This window comes from Panthera onca, chromosome D2 (genome assembly GCF_046562875.1).
Source record: "Panthera onca isolate mPanOnc1 chromosome D2, mPanOnc1 haplotype 2, whole genome shotgun sequence".
Classification (NCBI taxonomy): Eukaryota; Metazoa; Chordata; class Mammalia; order Carnivora; family Felidae; genus Panthera; species Panthera onca.
The window spans coordinates 78302432-78324652 of NC_138349.1; the positions used below are offsets into that span (position 1 = coordinate 78302432).

The following is a 22221-nucleotide window of genomic DNA, read 5'->3' on the forward strand; positions in this document are numbered from 1 at the left end:
AAAACCCCAAAACTCAACAACTAACTAATCAACCAAACAAACAACGTGGACACAAATAAACATAACGTTGAACAAAAGTATCAAGAAACAAAACAAGACAAACGGCATGAGTTATTCATAAATAGCTCAAAAATAGGCAAGCCTAATCAATACTGATTAGCATTGCATACCTAATTGGTAAAACCATACAGAAGAAAAATATGAAATGGTTATGACCAAGGTGAGGATAAGGGTCTCCCTCAAAGCTGTGGTGCTGTGATTGGGCAGAGCCCGCAGCAGGGTGGTGGCTAATATTGGAGTGCTGGCATTGTTCTATTTCTTGACCTGTTGGGTATTTCCATGAGTGGTCATTTTATTTGTGAAAATATACATGTTTAATTCAGTCCTCTATATTATATTTCACACTATATTCTGTATTTAAAAATAAGCCAATAATGTTTTGATTCTGTATTTTCTCATAATTTTTCTTGGATTAAAAGCTTATTCTGTCTACGGTTTCTCTAGTGACCTTTAGAGCCACTTGTTCCCAGACACCCCCCCCCCCAACACTTATTTTATAGGATGCTATGAGGCAGAGGGGAACAACCCAGAGAAGGGCACCCCAAGTCATGTCAGTGATGATTTGCCCCTGAGAGTCACGATTTGGCTATAGATCCTGACGTCTCCCTCCAACATAAATCAGTGTGCCCATTGTATGCCAGGTTTCCATGTGATCTGGCTGATATTGTGAGCACCTTTCCATCACCAAGATTCTCTGCCATATTTGATTTGGTCCTCAAGCCTACCAGAATGTGGTTGGTGTTCCTGGGGATGCATAATCAAGTAGTAATAATAATAATGTAACAAATAGCAATAACAAATAACAATAAAAACTATTTTGAAAAGCCAGCTAATGCTTACTGAGCACTTTCTGTGTGCAGGGAGTATTTAATTGCTTTATGCATGTTACCTCTTTTCATCCTTCATAGTGATTCTATGAAGTAGGAGCAATTATTTGTCTCATTTTGTACTTTAGAAAACTGAGGCACAGACAAGTAAAGTAACCTGCTGGAAACCCAGAGCATGTAAGTCATGGATCAGAGCTGGAGTTCTAACTCAGATGTTTGCCCCCGCACTGCCCACTCTCGACTACTATGCTATTTGGTAAGAAGTGAGTTTTTAGATATCCTTACTTTTTGCACCTATGTTAGTTAATTTCTAATACAACATAGGGAATTAAGTGATACATACACTTTAAATGTTCATCAACATTGCACATAAAGCATATCTTCACAATATGGAAGGTTGAATGGTTTCATATTACCTGTGGAAGAGTTAATACTAAGGGATGAGTTTATTTATTTTATTTTAATTCCAGTTAGTTAACATACAGTGTTATATTATTTTTGGGTGCACAATAAGGGATGAGTTTTGAATTGAAGTGACTAAAACCAGATTTTAGATCACTTCACTGGCAAATGGTAGATGGCTCCATAATTCTACAAATAATAAATTAACCTTCAATTATATAAAGAAGGTTTAAATGCCAAGTTGAATAAGTTAACTACCTCTGTTCCAAATGAGCCACAGAGTTTAAGGAAAAAAGTTTTTCTTTGCTAGTATTCATCTCTATTTTATTTTTCCCTAGCCTAATACAACTATCATTTTTCCAAATATCACTTTGAGTTGCCAGAATGTCGCTTAGTGGCTGTTGGATTTTTTTTTTTCTGTTATCTTTTTTATAACAAACTTGGCTCCTCGCTCTGTGCTTCCTGATATTAATGAAGCTAGCATTTCTGCACTGCTTCCAAACCCAAACATGAGCACCCTAATGGTGTACACTTCTCAAGGAGGCTTGGAAACTCACCCAGAATGTGAATTATCTGGCTCTGAGCGAGGGCTTCTCATATGAGGTGGAGAGGCAGAGAGCCAGGTTCTGCGGGTCTGAGGAATATCCCACATGCACAGCGTTTCCACAAAGTGCTAGAATCAGGAGTTAAAGAATCCTTTAAACCTGTAAGTCCTTCACCCCCTTCACAGGCTTAGAGTTAAATGATCCAGCCCCAGTTCTGTGGCTCTTGATCCATGGGGGGGCCTGAGAACTAATTTACTGTGAAATGCAGAAGAGAACCAAAAGGTCTTACTTATGTATTTGTGGAAAAGTCATGAAGACGAAATGCCACTCCTGAAATACATGCCAGAAGGAGAAGACAAGCTGAGCAATGAAGCAAGGCTTTGTTTGTTGACTTTCGGCCAATAAACAGTCACAAGCTGACACTGACAAGGGCAAGGTGGTCTGAGTGGAAGTGACAGGCAAAACCTTTGCCACAAATAATCAAAATAGTAGAAAAGGTGGTATTAATCGAGTACCTGTGCAGTTCACATAGGTTGCTACTTTTACTCCTTTACCTGTGGTTTCCCAAAGGAAGAGACTGAAATGAAGCTTTATACCCAGGGTGAAACCTGTAGCATGCGGTTGGTCCTTGATGCTCTGTGTTGCAGCAAATTACACCCACCCTTTATTTTCTTTAAATTTCTTTAAAGTTTTTATTATTTTGGGAGACACAGGGACAGTGTGAGTGGGGAAGAGGCAGAGAGAGAGAGAATCCCACACAGGCTTCATCCACACTGTCAGCACAGAGCCTGCCGTGGAGCTCGAACTCACAAGATCATGATCTGAGCTGAAACCAAGAATCAGAAGCTTAACCCATTGAGCCACCCAGGCACTCCTACACCCACCCCTTTATTTTATTTCATTTTTTAAAATTTTTTGAACATTTATTTTGAGAGACAGAGAGAGAGAGAGAGAGAGGAAGAGAGAGTGAGCCAGGAAGGGGCAGAGAGAGAGGGAGACAGGGAATCTGAAGCAGGCTCCAGGCTCCGAGCTGTCAGCACAGAGCCTGATGTGGGGCTTGAACTCAAGAAATGTGAGATCACGACTGGAGCGGAAGTCACTTAACCAACTGAGCCACCCAGGCGCCCCAATTTTATACTTTTAAACTGTAATGCATCCCCTACTCAAGGTCTTGACTTCAGCTACTCATCCTTTTCTCTCTTTGCATTACTAAAGTTTCTTCCCCTGCTGGATCACTGCTATCAACGTAAGACCATATTGCAGGGCGCCTGGATGGCACAGTGGGTTAAATGTCTGACTCTTGGTTTTGGCTCAGATCATGATCTCAAGGCTCCTGAGTCTGAGCCCCACATCAGGCTCTGCACATCTGGCAGTGGGGAACCTGCTTGGCATTCTGCCTCTCTCCCTCCCAGACTTACGCCATCTCTCTCTCTCTCTCTCTCTCTCTCTCTCTCTCTCTCTCTCTCAAAAAATAAAAAATAAATAAATAAATAAATAAACTTAAAAAAAGAATATACTGCAATATCTTCCATTAAAAATTAACAAAAATACCACAGTCACTTCAGGCCTTGTCCCATTGATACTGACGGGCTGGGTCCAAGGACCCAGAGGGGGTCCCGCAGGACTAAGCCAAGAGGGTTCTTGGCTTCACACAGGGTAGAAATCAAACGTGAGGTGAGGGCAGAACTTACTGAAGGTGAAGAGAGAGTACAGACACAGACGGAGTTTCTGGGAGACTCGAAGGAAAGGATCGTGAGTGTTGTCTTTGCTTTGGGGGTCTGGGGTTTTAATGACAGTTGTGGTCAGGTGCATGTGTCCTCTCTGGAATCCAGGAACTGCTCAGTCGAGGACGAGTGCTCTGGTGTCCTTCATATGTCACTTATGCCCTGGAGCCAGAAGTCTTGGTCTCAAGGTGCTTAGACTCAGAGGTCCCGGAGAAGGTTTATGATGAGCCCACCCTGTCACTCCTTAGATATCATCTGTGGTGCTGGCGGACTCCAGAGAAATCATTAACTCCTTGACCTTTACAAGGAGGCCATCTACTATATGTATATGTGTAAGGCAGGGGTGCAGGTCCTAGCAAGAACAGAAGCAGGAAAAAAAGCAAAGGAAAAAAAGTGGCTTATTTTTCTTTTATAGGGTCCCTTCAGTTTCCCTGAGTCACCATTTGTGTTGTCCCCTCACCCACCCCATCCCTGACACCAAACTCCATGAAAGGGTTGTAGGGTTATGGTGGTTGGTCTCTCCAACTCTTCTCTTTTGTTCATTATATTCCAATTGCTCTCCCTCTTCCTCTTTCCACCAAGTGGCTCTTTTCATGGTCACCACAGCACCCATGCTGTTAATCCAATGATCAACATCCCTCCTTCACCATACGTGATTTATCAGTATATGATAGATCTAAACAGTATGTCTTGCCCACCTCAAAAGACTCTCTTCACGTGGCTTCCAGGACATCATACTCTCCTAATTTTTATCCCACTGATCTGGCCTTGCAGGTTTCTCATCTATTCTCAATGTTCAAACACCACAGCGTTTTAGTGTTTGGGTTTCTGATGGTTTCCCGTTACCCACCCTCACTCACGTGGTGACCACATCCAGTCTCAATCCTTTAAAATGCAATCGATAGGGGCGCCTGGGTGGCTCAGTAGGTTAAGTGTCTGACTTTGGTTCAGGTCATGATCTCATGGTCCGTGAGTTCAAGCCCCACACTGGGCTCTGCGCTGTCAGCTCAGAGCCTGGAGCCTGTTTCAGATTCTGTGTCTCCCTCTCTCTGCCCCTCCCTCCCTCAAAAAAAAACATTTAAAAATAAATAAATAAAATACATTCTGTAAACCAATGTCTCCCATATGTTTTACCTCTCTCCTGCCCCTCCCCTGATCTCCTGACACATATTTCCAACTGTTCACTCTATATCTCCTCTTGGGAGGATATGGAGTCCTTTTAAATTTATATATACAAATCCAAACTCCTAAACCTAATCCTTTCATTGTCTTACCCCTTTCAGTATGTGGCAACTCATCCTTCCAGGCTTTTTGTCCTAAATCTTGGCACTCTGACCCTTGCTTTTTCTTCAAAGATCTACCAGGAAATACTCTTGGCTGTATTTTTTAAATATATCTAGAATCTACCCATTTCTGGTTAGAAATGGTGTACTTTCCAATTTGTAATGTCCCTACAATATGAGCTTATTCTGTCCTCATAACAGAGCTGTGACCCACATATAAAAAATTATTTCTATTCATACATAAATAATATACTATGAAGAGTTAAGTACCTTGCTCAAGATTAGGTAGACATTCCTAAGTCCTAGCCTTCCAAGTCCATGTTACTGCATAATTCAATGAAAATATAAATCATGATAAATTCCTTATGAAATTTGTAGAAAATCCCCCTAAACGTTTTGTCTACTACATATTGATCAAAAACAAAGTTGTACAAATACCCAGAAGTACTTTTATTCCTTTCTCTCTTAGCATTTGCAATAGATTCACTAAAGATTATCGGGTGCTGCACTGAATGCTCTAGAGACAGACCAATATAACATGCATGGGATTTATTCTTTTTATTTTTTTAAAGTTTATTTATTTTGAGAGAGAGAGCAGAGACAGAACAGAGAGAGGGAGAGAGAGAATCCCAAGCAGGCTCTGCACCATTACTGCAGAGCCCAACTTGGGGTTTGAACTCACTAACCATGAGACCGTGACCTGAGCCAAAACCAAGAGTCAGATGCTTAACTGACTGAGCCACCCAGACACGTGGGATTTATTCTTAAGAATTTTGCTATCTTTGGTCCACGTAAACTTTTGCCAACTGAAGGTACACGCTTAACATTATTTTTATTTATGATCACATTCAAAGTAACTTGTTATAAGCTGAGATTTTAGATTTGCAAGATCTTTTGGCTTTATTTTTTTAATGTTTATTTATTTTGAGGGAGAGAGAGAGTAGGGGAGGGGCAGAGAGAGAGAGAGAGAGAGAGAGAGAATTCCAAGCAGGCTCTGAGCTGTCAGCATGATCTCAAGAACTCTGAGATCATGACCTGAACCAAAATCAAGAGTCGGACACTCAACTGACTGAGCCACCCAGGTGCCCCAAAATCGAGTGGTTTTAAACCATTGAAAACTATCATTGGAAAGCTTTTCCTAGAGCTAAAGGGTGACCTATTAGCTTTTCACAGAAATGCACAGAAGGCAATGCAAAAAGAAAGGAAGTTGAGAGCACTGTTGGCATCAGTATGAAGGAAGGATTGGGGTGAATCCGGTGTGATTTGGGAGCAGGTGTGAAACAGAAGAGACTCTATATCTCTGGAACAAGGTGTAATGCATCCCTGGTTCCCTCACCTTTTATGTTGCCACTCCTTGCATATTTCTTAGATGTTTCTAGCCTCTCATTACTCCAGTCTTTCCCAGTTCTGAATTCTCCTTTGACTTTCATTATAGGATATTTTCTAGAAATTACATAGGAGGCATAGATACTAATAGGAGGTTCCCACTATTTTTAGGCAAAAGCTTGTGGCTCCCATTTTTCTGGACACCAATCTTTGACCTTCCTGTAATCGCGTTGATTGTTTCTATCCCTGCCTGCCTTCTCTGTATCCATTGTCTCCGAGGCCAGTGCACTGCAGCTGCCTCCTCTATGTAATTCAGCAAACGTTCAGAGAGACCGAACTGTGAACACAATTGTTTCTAGCTGTAAATAGAAGCAAGTTGCTTTGTGTGTTTCTGGGTAATTTCATCTGTGGTTTCCATTCAGATAACTTCACAAATGTTCTTGTCTCAGAAACAATTTACTTCCTTCCTCTTTTGCCCCTGTCTGGCTAAAATGTATGTTTTGCCATGAACTTGGCAAAAACTTTTATTTAACTTGGCTAATTCCAGCTCTTCATTCGGTCCACTTTTATGTGATGCACAAAACTTTGAACAGCGGAAGGTGGCAAGTTACTTTGGAAAGGCAGGCACTGTGTCTTACCCACTCTGGTGACCCTGCAGTCCTGCCAGAGCACCTAAAGTTTGCACAAGTAGGGGCGCCTGGGTGGCTCAGTCGGTTGAGCGTCCGACTTCAACTCTTGATCTCACGGTCTGTGAGTTCGAGCCCTGCCTCGGGCTCCGTGCTGACAGCTCAGAGTCTGGAGCCTGCTTCCGATCCTGTGTCTCCCTCTCTCTCTGCCTCTCCCCCATTCTCACTTTGTCTCACTCTGTCTCTCAAAAATAAATAAATGTAAAAAAAATTTTTTAAAAAGATTGCACAAGTAGACACCTGTGAGCTTCATGACAATATTTTTACATCCTGCCACACTTATCACAGTGTGAACACAATGCACATCTCAACCTGTGGCCTCTTTTTTTTTTTTAACATCTATTCATTTTTGAGAGACACAGAGAGAGAGAGAGAGACAGAGCATGAGTGGGGGAGGGGCAGAGAAAGAGGGAGACACAGAATCTGAAGCAGGCTCCGGGCTCCAGCAGAGAGCCTGACCAGGGCTCGAACCCACAAACCAAAGATCATGACCCAAGCTGCAGTTGGATGCTCAACCGACTGAGCCACCCAGGCGCACCTCCTTTTTTTTTTTTTAATTCTAATTTGTCTATGTCTCAGGTGTCCTTTTCAAATTTTCTTTTGTGTAACCTAGCCCTGCAACAGCTAGCAATAAGCTTTAAAAAAAATGCCTAATTAATTAATTAATTAATTATTTATTGGGGGGAGGGGCAGAAAGAGAGAGAGGGAGAGAGAGAAAGAATCCCAAGCAGACTCTGCGCTGCCAGCACAGAACCCGATGCCGGGTTCCATCTCACGAACCATGAGATCATGACCTGAGCTGAAATCAAGGGTCGGACGCTTAGATGCTTAGCTGACTGAGCCACCCACGTGCCCCAACAGTAATATTTTCTCAATATATTAGCCCAGTTAATGCATTATGCATTGATTAAACGATATAAAGTAAAAAAAAATACATGAAAGTTTTTGGTAAAATTTTTGAGTATTTACAGTGCTGATCAGTTAAACGATAATGACTATTAACTCGCTGGTAACTAGTAACTTCATCTTGTGGTATCTGTACTACTTCTCGTGCATTATCTTATTTAGTCCTCAGGACAGCTCACTGTAAAGAATAATCTGGAAGGGGGATACAGTGACTAAATAACCTGCCAAAGATCCCAGACATAACAGAAAATGGTGTCAAATTCCAACCGAAAGTGTATCTCGATCCAGAGTTTTCCGTCCTTAGTCTAAACTGTATTTCTTCAAAAGATGCTACATTAAGGTCTACACCCTTGAGGAACTTCACAGGGGTGGGTAAAATGCATCCGAATCCCAGGTTGGACAGAGCAATTCAATTCAATAATTTCTACTTTGAAAATATGTGTAGGACATTACATTTCTCTAGGGAATTTCTATATAATCATGATTCCATCTCTTTCTATATAAAAGTTTTAAAAAAACCTTAAAAACAAGTAGGGCTCTCCTGTAAGAAGATTATGGTAAATTCAGTTAAGGGTGTTTGCCTTGGGAATCCTAGGGAAGGCAAGAATGTATTTTGTAGAGAATGCAGCTTGATGGGGAGAGAGCAAAAGGAGAGGGAAAGTTCCAGCAGTGTCCTTGCTAACAGTGTTGCAGTATTTTACTATGTGGGCAGGAGTCTGACAAAGGGGAAGAGAAAGGAAAGAAAGAATGACATTCCAGACAGGAGGAGGGATGTGAAGTGAGGTGCAGACATGAGAAATTTACAAAACTCTATAAGCTGGAATTGGACGAGACTGAGAGAGCATGGAGCCTAATTTTTGAAAAGAAAAATGTCTGAGTAAGTAATTTTTTTAATATGTAGCCTGGAGAAGAAGAAACGAGTTAAATCCAAACACAGCAGCAGAACGCTGTGTGTCCGTGATGGCAGCCAGCGGTAAGATCGGAAGGTATCGGGTCCTGTCTACAAGGCAGAAATAACCACGGCTTTCTTAGGGTACATGATGTTGAATTTTAAATAGTATATTTAATTCCAATATTATTGACATGTATTAACTTTAATGCCAGTTGTGCTAAAGCCCCACATAGTCAGTTACACTTGTGTCAACCCAACTGTTCCACGGGACACATTAAGGATCTAGACCCAGCAGGCAGAAGGCTTCCTGAGGGCAGGAGAATAGGATTACCCTTTACCTCACATTTTACCCCTTTGCTGCAGCCACTCGTGGGACTGCATAAGCAGGTGACTCATTTCATTTTCTGAGGTCACCCTTGTACCGTCAGAGAGCATCATTGCTGTTTTCTCCTTCCCAAGGGACAACCCCTCCCCACTCCAGAATATTAATTTAAGCAGAGCTACAAGATGCAGGGGTCACAGAGTAGGCTTACAGAAGCAGTGTCATCCTTTCAGAGATTTTTGAAAGCGAATTTGTAACTGTAAAGAATTTGCAACAGTAACAACAGAGAGGTACCTTCCAAGCATAATTTACAGAGTTATCTTGGTTTCGTTAGTTGTTGTTTGGTGAGTTAAAGCATGTTGTGTTAAAATATTATCCTCAAAGAACCAAGAGTCACTTTGATGAATTCTGTTTTATGTCTATTGCAACACCGTACTCACTGGGGAACTTTATAAATATTACTCTAATTCTTTAGTATCTATTGCTATGTGAGACTCAGAAGCTTTTATTAATTCATGATGTGATTCAAGCTAGATGTGAAGTTATGGGGATAGGAAGATTCGTAAGTATCTTTGGCTCCAGATCTCTCATGTAATATAGACTATAGGGAAAAAAAGGACCTTCCTACAGTCGTGTCCACCAGTCAAGAGACATGGATTGAATAACTGTTTTGTGTAGCACACAGTGCGAGGTAGAGAGAGGCACTGTGAGAAGAAGACACAAATTCTACCCCCACAAAGACTTACAACTAGCATAACAGAGGAAGGTGCTTTTGTGTTTAAAATATGACCAATCACTTTTCTCAACAGCTCTGGGAGGTACTGTTCTTGCTTCCATTTCGAATTGCTAAGAGCCCAAAGTAATAGAACTTTTTTTTTTAATGTTTCAAATTTTTATTTAAGTTCTAGTTAGTTAACATAAAGATAATGTTAGTTTCAGGAGTAGAATTTAGTGATTCATCACTTCCATATAACACCCAGTGCTCATCCTTAATAACCATCACCCATTTAGCCCATCCCCCACCCACCTCCCCTCCAGCGCCCTCAGTTTATTCCCTATAGTTACGGTAAGAGTCTCTTATGGTTTGCCTAACTCTCTCTCTCTCTCTGTCTTTTTTGTTTGTTTGTTTGTTTGTTTTCCCTTATGTTCTTTTTTTTGTTTCTTAAATTGTACATATGAGTGAAATCATATTGGTATTTGTTGTCCTCTGAATAACTTACTTTGCTTGGCATAATACACTGTAGCTCTAGCCATGTTATTGCAAATGGTGAGGTTTCATTCTTTTTGATGGCTGAGAAATATTTCATTATATATGAATATATGTGTGTGTGTGTGTGTGTGTGTGTGTGTGTGTATCTCACGTCTTCATCCATTCATCAGTCAATACACATTTGACCCTTTCCCATAATTTGGCTATTGTTCATAATGTCGCTGTAAACATCAGGGCTCATGTGCCCCACTGAATCAGTATTTTTGTATCCTTTGGGTAAAAATCTGTAGCGCAATTGCTGGGTCATAGGGTAGTTCTAATGCAACATTTTTTAAATGTTTATTTATTTTTGAGAGAGAGACAGAGCACGAGCAGGGGAGGGGCAGGGAGAGAGGGAGACGCAGAATCTGAAGCAGGCTCCAGGCTTTGAGTTGTCAGCCCAAAACCCAACGCGGGGCTCCAACTCACGGACCGACTCACGGGCCGCAAGATCGTGACCTGAGCTGAAGTCGGATGCTTAACCGACTGAGCCACCCAGGTGCCCCTCTTAAAGTGTTCTAGCCATATGTATTGATCTAATGACAAAAAAAAAATGTATTTGGTCATCTATTGATAAGAAAACAATTTAACCTCCATAAGGACTTTTTTTTCTCCTATTACTGAATCTTTATTCCTCAATCCTTGATTCAAGGTAAGCTGGAGAATGTTAGTTTATTTCCATCTTCGGTAAATATATTCCTTTTTAAAAGTACAATGTTTTATTTACCTTATCAAACCTTTTGGTTCCAGGTTGAAATTACGTGCATGTGCGCGCGCGCGCACACACACACACACACACACACACACACACACACACACTTAAAAAAATGTATGTTACTGTTCAATCCCTGATGACAGTTACATCCAGTTTCATGTGCAGACAGCTGCAGCAGGCCAGTTTACTAGATTGTTCTGCTTAATCATTGCTAATACCGCTCTTTAAAAACCTCATACTGTCAAGGTTCAGTTAAGAAAGTAAAAAAAGAACTGGAAAATGTATTCCGAACCCTTGAAATAGCATCAATTCACTCACAGTTACTGCTCATACAAAATGCTAACTGGCACTGATCTGACTTGTGACAGAAAGCATCAGATAAAGAGCAACATTGTCACTTACATTGTATGTAAGCAAGTTCACACCAGTCATCCTTGCTATAGAGGGAATTGTTTTTCAGGTTTCTGGTGTTAATAATTCTATTAATCTGATCCAGAATCAAAAGACTTCAGGGACTCATGTAAGTTAATAAAAGTCGTACGGTAACAATGTCAGTATCATGGGAAGTCAAACTTTCATGCAGCTGCTTAACCATTTGTCTCCCAATTTTGCTAAGTTTGTAAATATACCTTTGTAGGATGTCAAATAACCATTAATTGTTTGGTGGCATTGAATGTTCTTAATGCCTTATCAGACAGCCAGGTTGGGACAGTTATACAAAGTCCTACCAAAGCCTGTTCACCAAAACTTTCTCTCAATAATTTGGAAATACATCGATAGACGTCCACTATCAACCCGCATTAAGATTTGCTCTGTGCATACCACCCTCTGCAGTTACTATAATATTACTCCAAGCTGACGAACCATAAGTAAATTTGTTTGGAGTGGCATGATAGAGTGAACATAGCTGGATAATTATTAATTAGCTAGAAAACCAGGCCAAGGAGTTCTCTTAAGAAGTGACATGAAAGGTATATATAAAGAAAGAAACATGAAGCCTTCTAAGGACTTGCCTTATTAGAGAAAAGATAAAGATACTGATAACTCCAAAAAAAAATCAGTCAACTCACTGATAGGTTTTAAGTTAAGCTACACTGTCAGAACTAAAATATAACATGTGACTTTTATTTTATTATTTTTTTATGTTTATTTTTTAAATTTTATTTTTATTTTTTAAAATTTACATCCAAATTAGTTAGCATATAGTGAAACAATGATTTCGGGAGTAGATTCCTTAATGCCCCTTACCCATTTACCCCATCCCCCTCCCACAATCCCTCCAGGAACCCTCAGTTTGTTCTCCATATTTATGAGTCTCTTCTGTTTTGTCCCCCTCCCTGTTTTTATATTATTTTTATTTCTCTTCCCTTATGTTCATCTGTTTTGTCTCTTAAAGTCCTCATATGAGTGACGTCATATGATTTTTGTCTTTCTCTAACTGACTAACTTCACTTAGCATAATACCCTCCAGTTCCATCCACATAGTTGCAAATGGCAAGATTTCATTCTTTTTGATTGCTGAGTAATATATATATATATATATATATATATATATATATATATATATATATATACACACCACATTTTCTTTATCCAGTCATCCATCGATGGACATTTGGGCTCTTTCCATACTTTGGCTATTGTTGATAGTGCTGCTATAAACATGGGGATACATGTGTCCCTTCGAAACAGCACACCTGTATCCCATGGATAAATGCCTAGTAGTGCAATTGCTGGGTCGTAGGGTAGTTCTATTTTTAGTTTTTTGAGGAACCTCCATACTGTTTTCCAGAATGGCTACACCAGCTTGCATTGCCACCAACAATGCAAAAGAGATCCTCTTTCTCTGCATCCTCGCCAACATCTGTTGTTGCCTGAGTTGTTAATGTTACCAATTCTGACAGGTGTCAGGTGGTATCTCATTGTGGTTTTGATTTCTAGTTCCCTGATGATGAGTGATGTTGAGCATTTATTCATGTGTCAGTTGGCCATCTGGATGTCTTCTTTGCAGAAGTGTCTATTCATGTCTTTTGCCCATTTCTTCACTGGATTATTTGTGTTTTGGGTGTTGAGTTTGATAAGTTCTTTATAGATGTTGGATACTAACCCTTTATCTGATCTGTCATTTGCAAATATCTTCTCCCATTCTGTCAGTTGCCTTTTAGTTTTGCTGATTGTTTCCTTCACTGTGCAGAAGATTTTATTTGGATGAGGTCCCAGTAGTTCATTTTTGCTTTTGTTTCCTTTGCCTCTGGAGATGTGTTGAGTAAGAAGTGCTGTGGCCAAGATCAAAGAGGATTTTGCCTGCTTTCTCCTCGAGGATTTTGATGGCTTCCTGTCTTACATTGAAGTTTTTAATCCATTTTGAGTTTATTTTTGTGTATGGTGTAAGAAAGTGGTCCAGGTTCATTCTTCTGCATGTCGCTGTCCAGTTTTCCCAGCACCACTTGTGGAAGAGACTGTCTTTATTCCATTGGATATTCTTTCCTGCTTTGTCAAAGATTAGTTGCCCATATGTTTGTGGGTCCATTTCTGGGTTCTCTATTCTTTTCCATTGATATGAGTGTCTGCTCTTTGCCAGCACCATACTGTCTTGATGATTACAGCTTTGTAGTATAGCTTGCAGTCTGGGATTGTGATGCCTCCTGCTTTGGTTTTCTTTTTCAAAATCTCTTTGGCTATTCGGGGTCTTTTCTGGTTCCATACAAATTGTAGGATTATTTCTTCTAGCTCTGTGAAGAATGCTGGCGTTACTTTCATAGGGATTGTATTGAATATGTAGATTGCTTTGGGTAGTATCGACATTTTAACAATATTTGTTCTTCCTATCCAGGAGCTTGGAATCTTTTTCCATTTTTTTGTCTTCTTCAATTTCTTTCATAAGCTTTCTATAGTTTTCAGTGTATAGATTTTTCACCTTTTGGTTAGATTTATTCCTAGGTATTTTATGGTTTTTTGTGCAATTGTAAATGTGATCAATTCCTTGATTTCTCTTTGTGTCACTTCATTGTTGGTGTATAGGAATGCAACCGATTTCTGTACATTGATTTTGTATACTGCAACTTTGCTGAATTCATGAATCAATTCTGGCAGTTTTTGGGTGGAATCTTTTGGGTTTTCCATAGAGTATCATGTCATCTGTGAAAAGTGAAAGTTGGACCTCCTCCTGGCCGATTTGGATGCCTTTTATTTGTTTGTGTTGTCTGACTGCAGAGGCTAAGACTTCCAATACTATGTTGAATAACAGTGGCGAAAGTGGACATCCCTGTCTTGTTCCTGACCTTGGAGGAAACCTCTCAGTTTTTCCCCATTGAGGATGATATTAGCATTGGGTCGTTCATATATGGCTTTTATGATCTCAAGGTATGATCCTTCTATCCCTACTTTCTTGAGCGTTTTCACCAAGAAAGAATGCTGTATTTTGTCAAATGCTTTCTCTGTAACTATTGAGAGGATCATATGGTTCTTGCCCTTTCTTTTACTGATGTGATGAATCACATTAATTCACTTGCGGATATTGAACCAGCCCTGCATCCCAGGTGTAAATCCCGCTTGGTCGTGGTGAATAATTTTTTTAATGTATTGTTGGATCCAGTTGGCTAATATCTTGTTGAGGATTTCTGTGTCAATGTTCATCAGAGAAATTGGTCTATAGTTCTCCTTTTTAGTGGGGTCTCTGTCTAGTTTTGGAATCAAGATAATGCTGGCTTCATAGAAAGAGTTTGGAAGTTTTCCTTTCATTTCTATTCTTTGGAACAGTTTCAAGAGAATAGGTGTTAACTCTTCATTTAATGTTTGGTAGAATTCCCCTGGAAAGCCATCTGGCCCTGGACTCTTGTTTGTTGGCATATTTGATTACTAATTCGATTTCCTTACTGGTTATGGGACTGTTCAAATTTTCTATTTCTTCCTGTTTTAGTTTTGGTAGTGTGTATGTTTCTAGGAATTTGTCCATTTCTTCCAGATTACCCATTTTATTGGCATATAATTGCTCATAATATGCATAATATATAATTGCTCATAATGGTTGTGATCTCTCCTCTTTCATTCTTGATTTTATTTATTTGGGTCCTTTCCTTTTTCTTTTTGATCAAGCTGGCTAGTGGCTTATCAGTTTTGTTACTTCTTTCAAAAAACCAGCTTCTGGTTTCATTGATCTGTTCTACTGTTTTTTTGGTTTGGATAGCATTAATTTCTGCTCTAATCTTTGTTATTTCCTGTGTTCTTCTGGTTTTGGGTTTTATTTGCTGTTCTTTTTCCAGCTCTTTAAGGCGTAAGGTTAGGTTGTGTACCTGAGATCTTTCTTCTTTCTTTAGGAAGGCCTGGATTGCTATATACTTTCCTCTTATGATTGCCTTTGCTGTGTCCCTGAGGTTTTGGGTTGTGGTGCTATCATTTTCATTGACTTCCATCTATTTTTTAATTTTCTCTGTAACTGCTTGGTTAGCCCATTCATTCTTTAGTAGGATGTTCTTCAGTCTCCAAGTATCTGTTACCTTTCAAAATTTTTTCTTGTGGTTGATTTCGGGTTTCATAGTGCTGTGGTCTGAAAATATGCACGGTATGATCTCTATCTTTTTGTACTTACATAGGGCTGATTTGTGTCCCAGTGTATGGTCTATTTTGGAGAACGTTCCATGTGCACTGGAGAAGAATGTATATTCTGCTTTAGGATGAAGTGTTCTGAATATTTCTGTTAAGTCCATGTGGTCCAGTGTGTCATTCAAAGCCATTGTTTCCTTGTTGATTTTTTGATTAGATGATCTGTCCATTGTTGTCAGTGGGGTGTTGAAGTCTCCTACTATTATGGTATTACTATCGATGAGTTTCTTTATGTTTGTGATTAATTGATTTACATATTTGGGTGCATCCACATTTGGCGCATAAATGTTTACAATTGTTAGGCCTTCTTGGTCTATAGACCCTTTGATTATGATATAATGCCTTTCTGCATCTCTTGATACAGTCTTTATTTTAAAGTCTAGATTATCTGATATAAGTATGGCTACTCCAGCTTTCTTTTATTGACCATTAGCATGCTAGATGGTTCTCCATCCCCTTATTTTCAATCTGAAGGTGTCTTTAGGTCTAAAGTGGGTCTCTTGTAAACAGCATATAGATGGATCTTGTTTTCTTATCCACTCTGTTACCATGTCTTTAGATTGGAGCATTGAGGCCATTGACGTTTAGAGTGAGTACTGAAAGATACGAATTTATTGCCATTATGATGCTTGTAGAGTTGGAGTTTCTGGTGGTGTTCTCTTGTCCTTTCTAATCTTTTGTTACTTTTCATATATATATATATATATATTTTTTTTTTTCATCTTTTCTCCCCTCAGAAAGTCCCCCTTCAAGTTTTTTGCAGGGCTGGTTTAGTGGTCACAAACTCCTTTAATTTTTGTTTGTCTGGGAAATTTTTATCTCTCCTATTTTGAATGACAGCCTTGCTGGATAAAGAATTCTTGGCTGCATATTTTTCTGATTCAGCACATTGAATATATCCTGCCACTTCTTTCTAGCCTGCCAAGTTTCTGTGGATAGGTCTGTTGCAAACCTGATCTGTCTTCCCTGGTATGTTAGGGACTTTCTTTCCCTTGCTGCTTTCATGATTCTTTCCTTGCCTGAGTATTTTGTGAATTTGACTATGATATACCTTGTTGATGGTCAGTTTTTGTTGAATCTAATAGGGGTCCTCTGTGCTTCCTGGATTTTGATGTCTGTGTCTTTCTCCAGGTTAGGAAAAGTTTTCTGCTATGATTTGCTCACATAACCCTTCTACCCCTATTTCTCTTTCTTCCTCTTCTGGGACCCCTATGATTCTGATGTTGTTCCTTTTTAATGAGTCACTGATTTCTCTAAATCTTAAATAGTGCTCTTTTGCCTTAATCTCTCTCATTTTTTCTGCTTCATTATTCTCTATAAGTTTGTCCTCTATATCGCTGATTCTCAGTTCTGCTTTGTCCATCCTTGCTGCTGATGCATCTGTCCGTGATTGCAGCTCAGTTATAGCATTTTTAATTTCATTCTGGCTATTTTTTACTTCTTTTATCTCTGCAGAAAGGGATTCTAATCTATTTTCGACTCCAGCTCGTATTCTTATTTTCATGATTCTATATACTGGTTCAGACATCTTGCTTGTATCTATGTTGGTTAAATCCCTGGCTGTCGTTTCTTCATGCTCTTTCTTTTGTGGTAAATTCCTTCATTTTATCATTTTAAAGAGAGAAAAGGAATTAATGAGCCAGAAAAATTGAAATTAAAAAATATTAAAATTAAAAACACACACACAAATTGAATAGATGATGCTAGATCTTAGGTGTGTTTTGGTCTGGGTATTGAAAGTGGTTTGACAGATTAGAGAAAAAAAAGGGACGGGGAAGAAAAAAAGGAAATTGTTTGAGAATTTGAAATAATGAATACACTGAAGTAGACTATAATGAGATGATGGGGGTAAAATAGAATTTGAAAAAATATACACAAAAGTAAAGAATAGTAGAAAAAATTAAAGAAAAATATTTTTAAAAAAATAAAAATAAATATGAATTTTTCCTTTTCTGTATTTAAGAAGAAAGAAAAACAAAAAAGAGAAAAAAGATAAAAAAGAAAAAAAAGAAAAAAATCGTTTGAAAATTTGGAAGTGTGAATACACTGTAGTAGACTTAAATAAAATGATGGAAGTAAAATAGAATTTGAAAAACTTACATAAAAACAAAAAATATATAGTACTAAAAATTAATTAGAAATATTTTAATAGAAATTGAAAGTAAAAATGAAGTTTTTCTCTTTCTGCACTCAAGAAAAAGACAAGAAACAAAAAGAGAAAAAAAGAAAAAAAAAGAAAAAAAAGGTAATTGAAAATTTGAAAAGGTGAATATACTGAAGGAAACTTAAATAAAATGTTGGAAATAAAGTAGAATTTGAAAAAATTTACACAAAAGTAAAAAATATAATAATACACAAAAGTAAAAAATATAATAATAAAAAATAAATAAAGATACTTTTTTTTACGTTTATTTATTTTTGAGACAGAGAGAGACAGAGCATGAACAGGCGAGGGTCAGAGAGAGAGGGAGACACAGAATCTGAAACAGACTCCAGGCTCTGAGCTGTCAGCACAGAGCCCGATGCGGGGCTCGAACTAAGGCACTGCTAGATCATGACCTGAGCTGAAGTTGGACGCCCAACCGACTGAGCCACCCAGGCGCCCCATGATACTTTTAATAAAATTTAAAATAAAAATGAATTTTTTCTTTTTCTGTATTCAAGAAAAAGAATTGTAAAAGAGAGAAAAAATAAAGAAACAAAAGGAAGAAAATTGAATAGATGAACCTGCTAACAGATTGAAGTAGGACTGAAATTGCTTTGTTTTCCCCTAAAGTCAGTCTATGTAGCTCTTTATAGTCCATAAATTAAGCAGGCGGTGAGACTTGTGTTCCTGAAGAGGGAAGTTGGCCCAGTTGGGCGGGGCTCAGCGTAACAGCTCCACTCTCCACTAGATGGCGCCGCTCGCCTACTGGGGTGGATTGTTGCGGTGCTTGTAGGTGCCTATGCGCATGCTTGGGAGCGGTTAAAAAAAAGAAAACAAAACACCCAGCTACCCATTCTGTTCTTGTGGATCAGCAATCGCGCACCTGTCCTCTGTCTTCAGCTCTAGTCCACTCCCTGCTTTTTCACTCTCCGTGACCAGGCCCCAGGCAGTACCTCTCTCCTGAGTTTTGTCCGAGATGCAGCTGTTTTCCCCAGCCCCTTACTTCTGAAGGACCGCGGCTTTGACCCACTCTGCCCCTCTGCGGGAGGGTCTCCCCGAGCAATGGCCGAATGTCGGCTGCACCCAGGAACGCTTGCTGACCCTGCTGCTGCTGGTGCCCTGAGACTGCGGCCAGGTGCCACCCGCCCCAGAAAAAGTTCGCGAGACAGTGTAGCAGCAGCATTTCAGGGATTATGGAAAATCACAACACACATCTGGCACCGGGCTTCACCCTTAACAACCTTCCCCAGCACCAGCGAACGTGGCCATCTTCCTGGGTCTGCTGGGACCAGGTGGCTTCAACCGTCTCCACCAAGTGTCCTTCCAGCAGTGGAACCGCTTTTCCCCGTGTGGCCCAAGAACCTCCCAGAACCCACTCTGTTCCTGGGGATTTGCCCTTCCCATCAGAGCACCGCCAGGTATGGAGCTGCAGAGATGCAGACAATGCGCTCTCCTTGTTTACGGTCTTAATGGCATTTAAACCCTCTCCTTTCTCCTTTCTCCTTTGTCCCTTTTTAGTTTAGTCCCTGTGCCTGTTTCCAATTTTCTACTTTCTCTCCGGCTGCTTTTGGGGAGGGGTGCTTTTCCCGCATTCTTCCCCCCTCCCCAGTCTCCGTCCTCTCTCTACCCACAAATGCAGTTTCCTAACTTCCAAGGCTTCTCACTCCCCAAATTCACCTCTCCGTGCCGCATACCTGCTGAATTCTGTGGTTCAGGTTGTGCAGATTGTTGTGTTAATCCTCCAATCAGTTTTCTAGGTGTGTAGGATGGGTTAGTATTGGTCTGGCTGTATTTCATGGACATGAGACGCACAAAAAGCTTCCATACTGTTCTGCCATCTTGGCTCCTCGTACCACCCCCCCCCATGTTTATTTTTGAGAGAGGCAGAGCACTAAGGGAGGGGAAGAGACCGGGGGGGGGGGGGGCACAGAATCTGAAGCAGGCTCCAGGACTCAAACTCACAAATCATGAGATCATGACTTGAGCCAAAGTCAGACACTTAACTGACTGAGCTACCAAGGCTCCCCAATGTATAACTTTTAAATCAGTAGCACGTAAGTTGATTTATCTGATAGAAAATATAAATGAAGAAATAACAAATAGAAGGTAAATATTGTTAAATGAAAATATGAATGACATCACCAAATCTTAGTATGACAATAAACATAATAGTTGTTAACAAGTTAAACTCACTAGGTAAAGCAGAGAGATGCTTAGAGCCATTTGAAAAATATAAAAGCCAACAATCATAAGATACACTAAAGAGCAAAAAGACATACAGTGTGAAATAGGGCAAAATTATAACATTGATGATAAGAAATTTTGATGAAAAAACATAAGAGTGGACTTCAAATGGCCAGATTATGAGGAGATTTGCATGAGGAAATTAATGTTCCTCAAAAGGTGCCACAGGTCAATTGTAAAAATGGCTGTAAATTGTAAGGATAGCCTGATGCCATGTTGTGTGATGCCTGTTAAGGCTCCTTGCCTGGTGCTTCCTCATGGGCTCAGGAGCAATGTGGTTTTAGTGAAAGAGAGAGAAATGATATATAAATTTAAATCCATTGACTTTCCCTCACCAAGGTTGAAATGGTTAACGCCACTACCGATCCCCAATCTGCAAAGAGCAGAGACAAAGCTGAGACCTCAATAAAGCACCTTGTGTTTCAGCCACGTGAGGCCAAGTTGCTCCTATTAGATAAAGGGAAAAACAGGTTTCCTTCATGAAGAAGAGAAAGTGTGTGTCACTTCAAGAGTTGTTTGTTCTTGATATGGGATTGCTTACCTTGACCATAAAGAATCAGCCGGCGTCATGACCCAGAGAATAACTGAATGCCTTATTCACCACCAGCAGTGTCTCACACAACAAATGTTCTGAATAAAGAGATTATTTTATAAAGAAATAGAAGAGATAATCAGCTCACAACCATGGGATTAATTGATACTATCCTGCCCTTTTAGGTAAAAACACCTCAGCTAAATACAATGATGAACAGATCTATTGAATACGTAGTTTGTGCAAGGCTGTGGTGCTGTTCTACGAGACACAGTATATGCTCTGAACAAGCAACTGGTATTTGGAACCGTTTCTCTCAGAGCTAGATCTCATGGGTCCGGAAGCCAAAGGTTAGATGTAGGGAGTGTCACCCTATTATATCGTGCCTAGCTCATAACATTTTTGCTTTTTATCCTGTATATTTGGGCTCAGTTGCAAGAAAAAAATGGTTCCACTGCAGGATATACGATAGTTGCATTAATTGGAAATTAAGGCTGCCACCTGGCCATTGTGGCTCCTTGTGTCACTGGACCAATAAGTACCACAGGGTGGTTCTTGTGTTGACCGGCTATTACCTCTGATTATTGAGGGGAAATTGGATTTCCACCACATAATGGGTGCTGGGAAAAGTATGAGGACACCCTCTGGGAGTCCTTCTAATATTTCCAGCCTAGTGGTAAATAGGATGGACACCGACATCAACCCAGTGGCGAGACTGCTTTGGGCTCAGACCCTTTAAGAGAAAAGAACTAGGTCACTTCACAAATGAAAGATCTTCAAACCATTGAGATGCAGACTAAAGTCAAGAGAACAGAGGTTGGTTGTGGAGGAGTGACATTATAAATACTTCTTATCTTCTCTTGACAAGTAGCAGAAACAAAGACTCTACTAACTAGCCCCATTTCCTTCCTTTCCTTGATAAACATATACTTTCATTTATTCATATAACTCTCTGCATCTACTGTGTTACTGAGGATCTTCCCAGGTACCAAACATACAGCTTGGAGTAGAACAAAGCCCCACCCGCCCCCCACACACCAGTGACTCTTGATTTTCGTGGCACTGACAAACGATAGCTGACGAAACATATAGGTACAAAATGTACTGTTGGATAGTAATATGAGCCACAAAAAATTTTTTTCACGGATTTTGTATCTCTGCATAATCGTTCCTTGAGTAATTCTTATTAATTTGAAAATACTTTTTAAGGAGTTGGACTGATTCACCAGGAAGCATGTTTAAATAGGTATCTGCATGCGCGCGCACACACACACACACACACACACACACACACACACACACACACTACACTTACATGACACTTTAATGATTTGTCTTAAGAAGTAAATTATTTCCATCATTTGGTGCCTTGTCTCAAACTCTTTAGGAAGCCATTCTCAGCCAACCAGACAATAAGGAAGCCATCAATCTGCAGTAATGAAGAAACTCATTACATAATTCATTTTATTTTATGCTCCTATAATCAGTCTTCTCTGAAAATCCATTAAGATTTAATCCAAAAATTCATTCTCCAAGGAAGGTCAAGGGACTTCAGAGCACAGAAAACCTCAAGGTTAACCTTAAGAAAATACATCGTCTCTGAAAGATTGAGCTCTGTTGTTTTGGCATCTCAGGTCTCCTTTTGTCAGTCAGGAACGGGGCCCTCAGGGTTGCATAGACGCCGCACTAAACCATTGTACTTGTAAACGCCGATAAATCTCGGTGGACTTCTCCAATTTAACTTCTGAATTGAACAGTTT

At 39.8% G+C, this 22221-nt stretch overlaps 1 long non-coding RNA gene across 1 annotated transcript in view; it reads left to right on the plus strand.

The window, feature by feature from the left end:
* LOC132685512 (uncharacterized) overlaps nucleotides 1-22221 on the plus strand; it is a 188269-nt gene that overhangs the window by 76161 nt on the left and 89887 nt on the right. Inside the window, exon 3 of the long non-coding RNA XR_009613150.2 lies at nucleotides 1016-1143. This is a non-coding gene — a long non-coding RNA (uncharacterized LOC132685512). The remainder of the gene's footprint in view (nucleotides 1-1015; nucleotides 1144-22221) is intronic.